Below are 12,933 nucleotides of genomic sequence, written 5' to 3'. Positions count from 1 at the left end.
GGCGGTATAGTACCATATATGATTCATCAGTATCGCGGTACTATACTGATACCGGTATACCTTACAACCCTAGTTTATTCATAACATACAAACCCTGTTTCCATAAGAGTTGGGAAATTGTGTTAGATGTAAATATAAACGGAATACAATGATTTGCAAATCCTTTTCAACCCATATTCAATTGAATGCACTACAAAGACAAGATATTTGATGTTCTAACTCATAAACTTCATGGTAACGTTGCTTGGATGGCAACATATGTTGCTCCAAAACCTGTATGTACCTTTCAGCATTAATGGCGCGTTCACAGATGTGTAAGTTACCCATGCCTTGGGCACTAATACACCCCCATACCATCACACATGCTGGCTTTTCAACTTTGCGCCTATAACAATCCGGATGGTTCTTTTCCTCTTTGGTCCGGAGGACACGACGTCCACAGTTTCCACAAATAATTTGAAATGTGGACTCGTCAGACCACAGAACACTTTTCCACTTTGTATCAGTCCATCTTAGATGAGCTCAGGCTCAGCGAAGCCGACGGCATTTCTGGGTGTTGTTGATAAACGGTTTTCGCCTTGCATAGGAGAGTTTTAACTTGCACTTACAGATGTAGCGACCAACTGTAGTTACTGACAGTGGGTTTCTGAAGTGTTCCTGAGCCCATGTGGTGATATCCTTTACACACTGATGTCGCTTGTTGATGCAGTACAGCCTGAGGGATCGAAGGTCACGGGCTTAGCTGCTTACGTGCAGTGATTTCTCCAGATTCTCTGAACCCTTTGATGATATTACGGACCGTAGATGGTGAAATCCCTAAATTCCTTGCAATAGCTGGTTGAGAAAGGTTTTTCTTAAACTGTTCAACAATTTGCTCACGCATTTGTTGACAAAGTGGTGACCCTCGCCCCATCCTTGTTTGTGAATGACTGAGCATTTTATGGAATCTACTTTTATACCCAATCATGGCACCCACCTGTTCCCAATTAGCCTGCACACCTGTGGGATGTTCCAAATAAGTGTTTGATGAGCATTCCTCAACTTTATCAGTATTTATTGCCACCTTTCCCAACTTCTTTGTCGCGTGTTGCTGGCATCAAATTCTAAAGTTAATGATTATTTGCAAAAAAAAAAAATGTTTATCAGTTTGAACATCAAATATGTTGTCTTTGTAGCATATTCAACTGAATATGGGTTGAAAATGATTTGCAAATCATTGTATTCCGTTTATATTTACATCTAACACAATTTCCCAACTCATATGGAAACAGGGTTTTGGACATATTTCATAATATACAACAAAATAACTAAACATGGAAACAATAATTTATTTAGTTCCACCTGGTTCCATCCGTCCGTGCTGTTTATTTTCCCTCTGCCTGGTTCCTAATCAAACAACGATCTGCCTGCATGACGCTTTCTTTTTCTGCATCTTGGGATCATGACAACAACTGACATGCAGCATCGTCACATCATCCTTGCAATTGCAGTACTCTATGCTTGAAATTATAGGTTGTTTGTTTTTTTAGAAATGATTAGAAATTATTGTTATGCTAAGGGTGTTACAAAAAAGATCAATTAGAATAACACATAATGTTGTATATAGAGAACATACAAACCCTTTATTTACTAAATCACAATTATTGAAATTCAACAATTTGGTGCATTTGCAAACAGCTAAAATGATGTATAAAGCAAACTATAACATGCTGCCCAAGAATGTACAACAATTCTTCTCAACAAAAGAGGAGAAATATAACCTTAGAGGAAAATCTAATTTAAAACATTGTATGCTCGTACAACACTTAAAACCTTTAGCATATCAGTATGTGGAATTAAATTATGGAATGGATTGATCAAAGAAATCAAACAAAGCACCAATATGATTTCATTGTATATGTCCCCTTAGACAATTGGTCGCCTGTTTCTCTGAGAACTAATAATGGAACAAGTCATAAGTCACGACTCAGCCATTAACATATGTTTGTGTTTTATCTATATCTGGAGCCTGAAGATGCCATCTGCAATGTCTGGCTGAGAGAAAGGAGCATGGGAGACCTTCGCCATCAGGTGCCATCAGGCATAAGTGCAATAAAGCCAGAAATGGTGCGTTACAGATGTAGTGCAGCTTTACGCCAACATAACGCAAAGATCTTTTCGTGTTGTACGTTCAATAAAACTCATCATATACTTTCTTTAAAGTACTTTCTTCTTGTGTGTCTGTGTTGTGATAATATTATTAAACTTTCAAAAACATTTTAAAATTGACATGTGGCCATATATATATTTAGTCATCACTTATCACAGTCGGACTGGATGTGACGCATAGCAGTATTATTATGAAGGTTGGAAGAGTGTGTGACTGGTGGGAAAAAGAGAGCTAATGACGGTGGGCGTGTTGGACTGTTGACAATAAAGTTCTTCTCAAGTTCCTGCCTTCCTACGATTCTGTCGAGCTTCAAGCGCTTAAATACTCACATTAGAGATGTCCGATAATGGCTTTTTTGCAGATATCCGATATTTCGATATTGTCCAACTCTTATTTACCGATTCCAATATCAACCGATACCGATATATACAGTCGTGTGATGCCCCGCTGGATGCATTAAACAATGTAATAAGGTTTTCAAAATAAATCAACTCAAGTTATGGAAAAAAATGCCAACACGGCACTGCCATATTTATTATTGAAGTCACAAAATGCGTTATTTTTTTTAACATGCCTCAAAACAGCAGCTTGGAATTTGGGACATGCTCTCCCTGAGGGAGCATGAGGAGGTTGAGGTGGGCGGGGTTGGGGGGCGGGGTTGAGGTAGGGGGGTAGGGGATCGAGGGGGGTGTATATTGTAGCGTCCCGGAAGAGTTAGTGCTGCAAGGGGTTCTGGGTATTTGTTCTGTTGTGTTTATGTTGTGTTACGGTGTCCATGTTCTCCCGAAATGTGTTTGTCATTCTTGTTTGGTGTGGGTTCACAGTGTGGCGCATATTTGTAACAGTGTTAAAGTTGTTTATACGTCCACCCTCAGTGTGACCTGTTTGACTGTTGACCAAGTATGCCTTGCATTCACTTGTGTGTGTGAAAAGCCGTAGATATTACGTGATTGGGCCGGCACGCAAAGGCAGTGCCTTAAAGGCACGCCCCCAATATTGTTGTTTGGGTGGAAATCGGGAGAAATCCGGGAGAATGGTTGCCCCGGGAGATTTTCGGGAGGGTCACTGAAACTCGGGAGTCTCCCGGGAAATTTGGGAGGGTTGATAAGTATGACTGGGAGACGCAACTGCTCTGTACTTCTCCCTATGTCCGTATACCACTCCGTACAGCGGCCTTTTAAAAAGTCATACATTTTACTTTTTCAAACCGATACCAATAATTTCCGATAATTTCCGAGGGTGGGGGGTCACCCACATATGCGGTCTTCTCCAAAGTTTCTCATAGTCATTCACATCGACGTCCCAATGGGGTTGTGAGTTTTTCCTTGCCCTTATGTGGGCTCTGTACCGCAGATGTCGTTGTGGCTTGTGCAGTCCTTTGAGACACTTGTGATTTAGGGCTATATAAATAAACATTGATTGATTGATTGATTACATTTTAAAGCATGTATCGGCCGATAATATCGGCAGTCCGATATTATCGGACATCTCTAACTCACATATTTATAAACCATCTACTTTACCTATACTTTATGACAGGCAGCAATTTAACACGTTGGCTAGTTTTAATAATGCAGCTTGTATTCTTCTTGCCTTCTTCACTCCATTTGTGTAAACCTCTCAAAACCAACAAGTTTGTTTTGGAACAACTTCCTGAATCAAGTCTGCACATGTGCAGTAACTGATAATTGTCCACTGCCTGCGAAGGGACGTGGGAGCTTCCAGTATAGTTCAACCTTAAGACTGACTATACACATTTACTCCCCGGATCCAAAAGGGATCTGCTCATGTGTCCTAAGTCGGCAAATATATATATATTTTTTTATTTTCAACTAGGGATGTCAAAGTTAACGCTATCATAACGTGTTAACTATAAGCTCTTTAACGGCGCTATTTTTTTAACACACTATTAATGCGTGAGCGTCCTGAATCCTTTTTGAGAGTACATTATTGAAATACCAAATCGCCCTCCCGACAAGACAAGACCATTTTATCTTCGACCCCAGTCAGACAACATCATTAGAGCGAAAGCGTGATGGCGTCCTTTGCCGCTTGTAAAGAGGACGAGCTTCACTTTCGCGTTTGTATTACAGTTGAGTGAATTGAAAAGATAAAAAGTAGATGGTTACACAAACTGCTTTATTAAGATGGAATAAAAGCTCCGCAGAAAGGAAAGACGGAGGCAGGATGTCTTTAGTATTGTTTATTCTTGTCGCAACATCAAAAACATGTCAAAGGCCTACTGAAACCCACTACTACCGACCACGCAGTCTGATAGTTTATACATCAATGATGAAATCTTAACATTGCAACACATGCCAATACGGCCGGGTTAACTTTATAAAGTGCAATTTTAAATTTCCCGCTAAACTTCCGGTTGAAAACGTCTATGTATGATGACGTATGCGCGTGACTTCAATCGTTGAAACGGAAGTATTCGGACACCATTGAATCCAATACAAAAAGCTCTGTTTTCATCTCAAAATTCCACAGTATTCTGGACATCTGTGTTGGTGAATCTTTTGCAATTTGTTTAAAAAAGACATAATGGCGGCGCATGGGAATGCAGCGGCTCTGCTAACGCTCTTGGGAGTGTAGAGCGATTTGGCAAAAAACACCCGTCATTTCTGTCAATTTCATGGCTGGCTCAAAGCGTGAACACTCTGTGATCACATACGACCGACAGACAATTCTGGATGTGGATGGATCGGGTCGTTATAGACTGAAAGATGCATGTACGGTGGACCTCCTCGCTAGCATGGGAATACTTCGTGGGCTACATCGAGCGGCCTTTGTAGCAGCGGAGTCAAGTGCTAGCGGTGACCGCCAATGGAGACGACATAAGCGGTGCGAGCGGAAGCAGAAGCGGGGATGCCGAGCTGGGCTAACAACAAAGAGAAAAGCTAACCAAAGAAACGTGGAGTCTCCGGGTAAGAAGCCATTTAAACTAGAACTAGCCGGCGTCAGGCTGGATAATCCCTGCACACATAGCAATTCTCTTAGAATAAAACACAACTCACATAATGTTTTTTCTTTTGTGACCGTGTCAGAGGCAGACATACATTGTACCGAGGTAGCTAACTATGATGCGTTCAGTTTATCGCAACATCAAGCAAACAATCTGAATATCCCCGTCGTATCAATTCCTAGATATGGTCGAAACTATTTAAAGTGCAATACGCATAATAAACGCAACATTATTAATATTGCTACTTCGGATAATTTCAACAAACAATCCTCAAAACAGCCCACTACCTATAATATGGGCTTTTTAAACATGAGATCATTATCTTCCAAAACGTTATTAGTTAATGAGGTCATTAGAGACAACAAACTTGACGTCGTTGGTCTCGCCGAGACCTGGCTCAAACCAGACAATTTTTTTGCGCTAAATGAAGCATCTCCTCCTGGCTATACCAATACACATTTTGCCAGACCTCTTAAAAGGGGAGGGGGTGTTGCACTAATATACAATGAAAACTATAATCTTACACCTGACCTAAATAATAAATATAACTCGTTTGAGGTGCTCACTTTGAGGTTTGTCACACCGCTGCCTCTCCACCTGGCTGTTATCTACCGCCCCCCTGGGCCCTATTCGGACTTCATCAGTGAATTCTCAGAGTTTGTTGCCGATCTAGTGACGCACGCCGACAATATAATCATAATGGGGGACTTTAATATCCATATGAATACCCCATCGGACCCTCCATGCGTGGCGCTCCAGACTATAATTGATAGCTGTGGTCTTACACAAATAATAAATGAACCCACGCATCGCAACGGTAATACGATAGATCTAGTGCTTGTCAGGAGTGTCACCACCTCTAAAGTTACGATACTCCCGTACACTAAAGTAATGTCCGACCATTACCTTATAAAATTCGAAGTTCTGACTCATTGTCAACAAACTAATAATAATAATAATAACTACTATAGCAGCCGCAACATTAATGCTGCCACAACGACGACTCTTACTGACCTACTGCCTTCGGTAATGGCACCATTCCCAAATTATGTGGGCTCTATTGATAACCTCACTAACAACTTTAATGACGCCCTGCGCGACACCATTGATATTGTAGCACCGCTAAAGCTAAAAAGGGCCCCTAAAAGGCGTACCCCATGGTTTACAGAAGAAACTAAAGCCCAGAAATTATCATGTAGAAAGCTGGAACGCAAATGGCGTGCGACTAAACTTCAGGTTTTCCATCAAGCATGGTGTGATAGTTTAATAACTTATAAACGCATGCTTAACTCAGCTAAAGCTAAATATTACTCAAATCTCATCCACCTCAACAAAAATTATCCTAAATTTCTGTTTAGTACAGTAGCATCGCTAACCCAACAAGGGACTTCTCCCAGTAGCTCCACCCACTCAGCAGATGACTTTATGAATTTCTTTAATAAGAAAATTGAAGTCATTAGAAAAGAGATTAAAGACAATGCATCCCAGCTACAACTGGGTTCTATTAACACAAATACGACTGTATATACGACGGACACTGCCCTCCAAAATAGTTTCTCTCTCTTTGATGAAATAACATTGGAGGAATTGTCAAAATGTGTAAATGGGACAAAACAAACAACATGTTTACTTGACCCAATTCCTGGGAAACTTATCAAGGAGCTTTTTGTATTATTAGGTCCATCAGTATTAAATATTATAAACTTATCACTTTCCTCTGGCACTGTTCCCCTAGCATTCATAAAAGCGGTTATTCATCCTCTACTCAAAAGACCTAACCTCGATCCTGATCTCCTGGTAAACTACCGGCCGGTGTCCCACCTTCCGTTTATCTCGAAAATCCTCGAAAAAATTGTAGCACAGCAGCTAAATGAACACTTAGCGTCTAACAATCTCTGTGAACCTTTTCAATCCGGTTTCAGGGCAAATCACTCTACGGAGACAGCCCTCGCAAAAATGACTAATGATCTATTGCTGACGATGGATTCTGATGCTTCATCTATGTTGCTGCTTCTTGATCTTAGCGCCGCTTTCGATACTGTTGATCATAATATTTTATTAGAGCGTATCAAAACGCGTATTGGGATGACAGACTTAGCCTTGTCTTGGTTTAACTCTTATCTTACTGACAGGATGCAATGTGTCTCCCATAACAATGTGACCTCGGACTATGTTAAGGTAACGTGCGGAGTTCCCCAGGGTACGGTTCTTGGCCCTGCACTCTTTAGTATTTACATGCTGCCGCTAGGTGACATTATACGCAAATACGGTGTTAGCTTTCACTGTTATGCTGATGACACCCAACTCTACATGCCCCTAAAGCTGACCAACACGCCGGATTGTAGTCAGCTGGAGGCGTGTCTTAATGAAATTAAACAATGGATGTCCGCTAACTTTTTGCAACTCAACGCTAAGAAAACAGAAATGCTGATTATCGGTCCTGCTCAACACCGACATCTATTTAAAAATACCACCTTAACATTTGACAACCAAACAATTAAACAAGGTGACTCTGTAAATAATCTGGGTATTATCTTCGACCCAACTCTCTCGTTTGAGTCACACATTAAAAGTGTTACTAAAACGGCCTTCTTTCATATCCGTAATATCGCTAAAATTCGTCCCATTTTGTGCAGAAGCGACGCTGAGATCATTATCCATGCGTTCGTTACATCTCGTCTCGATTACTGTAACGTTTTATTTTCGGGCCTCCCTATGTCTAGCATTAAAAGATTACAGTTGGTACAAAATGCGGCTGCTAGACTTTTGACAAAAACAAGAAAGTTTGATCATATTACGCCTATACTGGCTCACTTGCACTGGCTTCCTGTGCACCTAAGATGCGACTTTAAGGTTTTACTACTTACGTATAAAATACTACACGGTCAAGCTCCTGCCTATCTTGCCGATTGTATTGTACCATATGTCCCGGCAAGAAATCTGCGTTCAAAGAACTCCGGCTTATTAGTGATTCCCAGAGCCCAAAAAAAGTCTGCGGGCTATAGAGCGTTTTCTATTCGGGCTCCAATACTATGGAATGCCCTCCCGGTAAAAGTTAGAGATGCTACCTCAGTAGAAGCATTTAAGTCTCATCTTAAAACTCATTTGTATACTCTAGCCTTTAAATAGACTCCCTTTTTAGACCAGTTGATCTGCCGTTTCTTTTCTTTTCTTTTCTACTCTGCTCCAAACCCGGGGTGGACCGCTAGCCTGTTCATCAGATGGGGACATCTCATCGCTGCTGACCCGTCTCCACTCGGGATGGTTCCTGCTTGCCCCACTATGGACTGGACTCTCGCTGATGTGTTGGACTTTCACAATATTATGTCAGACCCACTCGACATCCATTGCTTTCGGTCTCCCCTAGAGGGGGGGGGGGGGTTACCCACATATGCGGTCCTCTCCAAGGTTTCTCATAGTCATTCACATTGACGTCCCACTGGGGTGAGTTTTCCTTGCCCGTATGTGGGCTCTGTACCGAGGATGTCGTTGTGGCTTGTACAGCCCTTTGAGACACTTGTGATTTAGGGCTATATAAATAAACATTGATTGATTGATTGATTGAATGAACAATGGAGACTGCAAAGAAGAAAGTTGTAGGTGTGATCGGTGTATTAGCGGCGGACTACAGCAACACAACCAGGAGGACTTTGAGATGGATAGCAGACGCGCTAGCCGCCAACCTCAGCTTGACTTCCTCCGTCTCCGGGCCGCCGACCGCATCTATGATCGTCTCTCCGTCGATCGCTGGAACGCAGGTGAGCACGGGTGTTGATGAGCAGATGAGGGCTGGCTGGTGTAGGTGGATAGCTAATATTTTTAGCATAGCTCTTTGAGGTCCCGTTGCTAAGTTAGCTTCAATGGCATCGTTAGCAACAGCGTTGTTAAGCTTCGCCAGCCTGGAAAGCATTAACCGTGTAGTTACATGTCCATGGTTTAATAGTATTGTTGATTTTTTGTCTATCCTTCCAGTCAGGGGTTTATTTCTTTTGTTTCTATCTGCATTTAAGCCAGATGTGCTATCACGTTAGCTCCGTAGCTAAAGAGCTTCGCCGATGTATTGTCGGGGAGATAAAAGTCACTGTGAATGTCCATTTCGCGTTCTCGACTCTCATTTTCAAGAGGATATAGTATCCGAGTTGGTTTAAAATACAAATCCGTGATCCACAATAGAAAAAGGAGAAAGTGTGGAATCCAATGAACCCTTGTACCTAAGTTACGGTCAGAGCGAAAAAAGATACGTCCTGCACTGCACTCTAGTCCTTCACTCTCACGTTCCTCATCCACGAATCTTTCATCCTGGCTCAAATTAATGGGGTAATCGTCGCTCTCGCTGCATTGTAAACAATGGGGAAATATGAGGAGCCTTTCAACCTGTGACGTCACGCTACTTCCGGTACAGGCAAGGCTTTTTTTATCAGCGACCAAAAGTTGCGAACTTTATCGTCGATGTTCTCTACTAATTCCTTTCAGCAAAAATATGGCAATATCGCAAAATGATCAAGTATGACACATAGAATGGATCTGCTATCCCCGTTTAAATAAAAAAAAATCATTTCAGTAGGCCTTTAAGACACCTCTTCTCATACCAATCACCCACTTCCGGTTTCACAATAAGAGCGTTGCGCGTCACATCTGGTCTAACAACCATAACAGAATAAAAACTGTCTCACATTACAATCATGCTTTGTCAAATATGTTTTGTAATGTAATCTTTGATATTTCTACTCAATGAAATGTTTTCTGGCTGATTAAAATCAAGTGTATATTCTTTTGTAACATGCTCTGATTGATGTTTGGCTGAATATTACACTTTATTAATAAATAGCAATGATTAAATGGGAAATGGATTATACTGGTTCAACACTTTCTTAGGACATTGTCATGCAGCAATATGAACACCATTGACTTGTACAACATGTAGTGTACAGAGTATCAGAATATTCAGGTAGAAATATCACAGAATACATTACCAAACATCTTTGACATTCAAACCATGATTGGAAAAATCCAGATTCTATGTTATTATTGCACAAAACTTGTATCTAAACATGGAAGTGTAGCTCCTCCTCTAAATACAAGTGCTCCTACAGTGGGAATACAAATTCTGTAGTCCTACAAAATAAAAAATCTGGCAAGTCAACAATGCACCACAGGTAATTTTTTATTGTCATTAAAAGTGTGTCTATGTCCTTTTTGTGGTGAGCTGTTTAAAAAGAAAATTATCTGTCTAGCGTACACTTATTAATGATGACAAATTATAGCTAGTTGCTAAAAATCACAATTAATTTTAAGTTACCTATGAACAAAGTGTAATTAATCGCGATTAAATATTTTAATCGTTGGACAGCCTTACTTTCAACGCTTAACATTATTTCACAACTTCAGATGTATCTATTGATATAAAGTTTGTGTAATTTGTTAATGTCTGTTATGTTCTTTGAGTTTTTTTGTTATGCAATACATTACAAATAAATATAAATAAATACATTGCAGAGTTCAAAGTATATGTACATAAGTATATATATATATATATATATATATATATATATATATATATATATATATATATATATATATATATATATATACATACGTATGTATATATATATATATATATATATATATATATATATATATATATATATATATATATATATATATACATACATATATGTATGTGTATATATATATATACATATATGTATGTGTATATATATATATATATATATATATATATATATATATATATATATATATATATATATATATATATATATATATATATATATATATATGTGTATATGTATATGTATATATATGTGTGTGTGTGTATATATATATATATATATATATATATATATATATATATATATATATATATATATATATATATATATATATATATATATATACTGTATATATATATATATATATATATATTAGGGCTGCGAATCGTTGGGTGTCCCACGATTCGATTCAATATCGATTCTTGGGGTCACGATTCGATTATTAATCGATTTTTTCTATTCAACGCGATTCTCGATTCAAAAACTATGTTTCCGATTCAAAACAATTCTGTATTCATTCAATACATAGGATTTCATCAGGATCTACCCCAGTCTGCTGACATGCAAGCAGAGAAGTAGATTTTGTAAAAAGCTTTTATAATTTTAAAGGACAATGTTTTATCAACTGATTGCAATAATGTAAATTTGTTTTAACTATTAAATGAACCAAAAATATGACTTATTTTATCTTTGTGAGAATATTGGACACAGTGTGCTGTCAAGCTTATGAGATGCGATGCAAGTGTAAGCCACTGTGACACTATTGTTCATTTTTATTTTTATTATTATTTTTTTTATTTATAAATATCTAATGATAATGTCAATGAGGGATTTTTAATCACTGCTATGTTGAAATTGTTACTAATATTGATACTGTTGTTGATAATATTAATTTTTGTTTCACTACTTTTGGTTTGTTCTGTGTCGTGTTTGTGTCTCCTCTAAATTGCTCTGTTTATTGCAGTTCTGAGTGTTGCTGGGTCAGGTTTGGTTTTGGAATTGGATTGCATTGTTATGGTATTGCTGTGTATTGTTTTGTTGGATTGATTAATTAAAAAAATAATAATAATAAAAAATAAAAAAATAGTTTTTTGAAAAATGAGAATCGATACTGAATCGTACAACATCAGAATGGCGATTTGAATTCAAATCAATTTTTTCCCACACCCTTATATATATATATATATATATATATATATATATATATATATATATATATATATATATATATATATATATATATATATATATATATATATATATATATATATATATATATATATATATATATATATATATATATATATATATATATATATCCATTAATCCATTAATAGATATATCCATTCTACAGCTTGTCTCTTTTTGGGGTCACGGGGTATGTACATATATATATATATATATATATCCACATCCATTTTCTACCGCTTGTCCCTTTCGGGGTCATGGGGGGGTGCTGCAGCCTATCTCAGCTGCATTCTGGCAGAAGGCGGGGTACACCCTGGACAAGTTGCCACCTCATCACGAATGCTGCTGCGTGCACACACCTTCACAATTTGTTTTTTTTCAACCCTGTCTTAACCCTGAACGTACATTGAAAATACTTGCAACCCTAACTCAAAATACCGGACATTTGAGGCATTTAAGAAACTCCGCCCGGACAGCCCCGCAAAAGAGGACGTATGGTATGGTCAGTCTAGTATACTTTCTTTATATCCAATTATAACAACGTTGCAATCAAAAACACAATGCAATGTTATGAAGAAAAAAAAAAGACTTTACTTTAAATTTTCAGACCGCTAACCTTCAAACTGAACAATCAGATCACATTACGAACACACGTGATGCCTGTTTCAGGCCCTAGTGTTGCTTGCTCAAGGCTTCAGCATTTTGTTGTAATTTTGAGCACACAATTTTAGACGACAAATAATAGAGAAAAAAAAATACATAGAACTTTTTGAATACTTTTTTATGAACCGTTTGGCGAGCTTCAGGCAAGTGCCTGTGTTTGCCATACGGTAAGTACTTCCCTCACCCCACCTACAGTCCACATAATTGTATTCAATGAAGGGGAAAAGATTGGAAAGCACCATTGTTTACACCAGGCTGAAGGAAGCATGTGTACATTGTGTGATGGACGGGACGTCTCATTGGACAAATCAGACGTAAGAGCTAAGTAAATATTGCTCTGAAAGGTCATGTTTTCGTCGTTAAATGACTCATTTAAAATGATGTCAAGCATTTCA

The sequence above is a fragment of the Entelurus aequoreus genome, linkage group LG19, assembly GCF_033978785.1.
Source record: "Entelurus aequoreus isolate RoL-2023_Sb linkage group LG19, RoL_Eaeq_v1.1, whole genome shotgun sequence".
Taxonomy (NCBI): Eukaryota; Metazoa; Chordata; class Actinopteri; order Syngnathiformes; family Syngnathidae; genus Entelurus; species Entelurus aequoreus.
Note: the sequence above shows the minus strand (reverse complement) of the source record.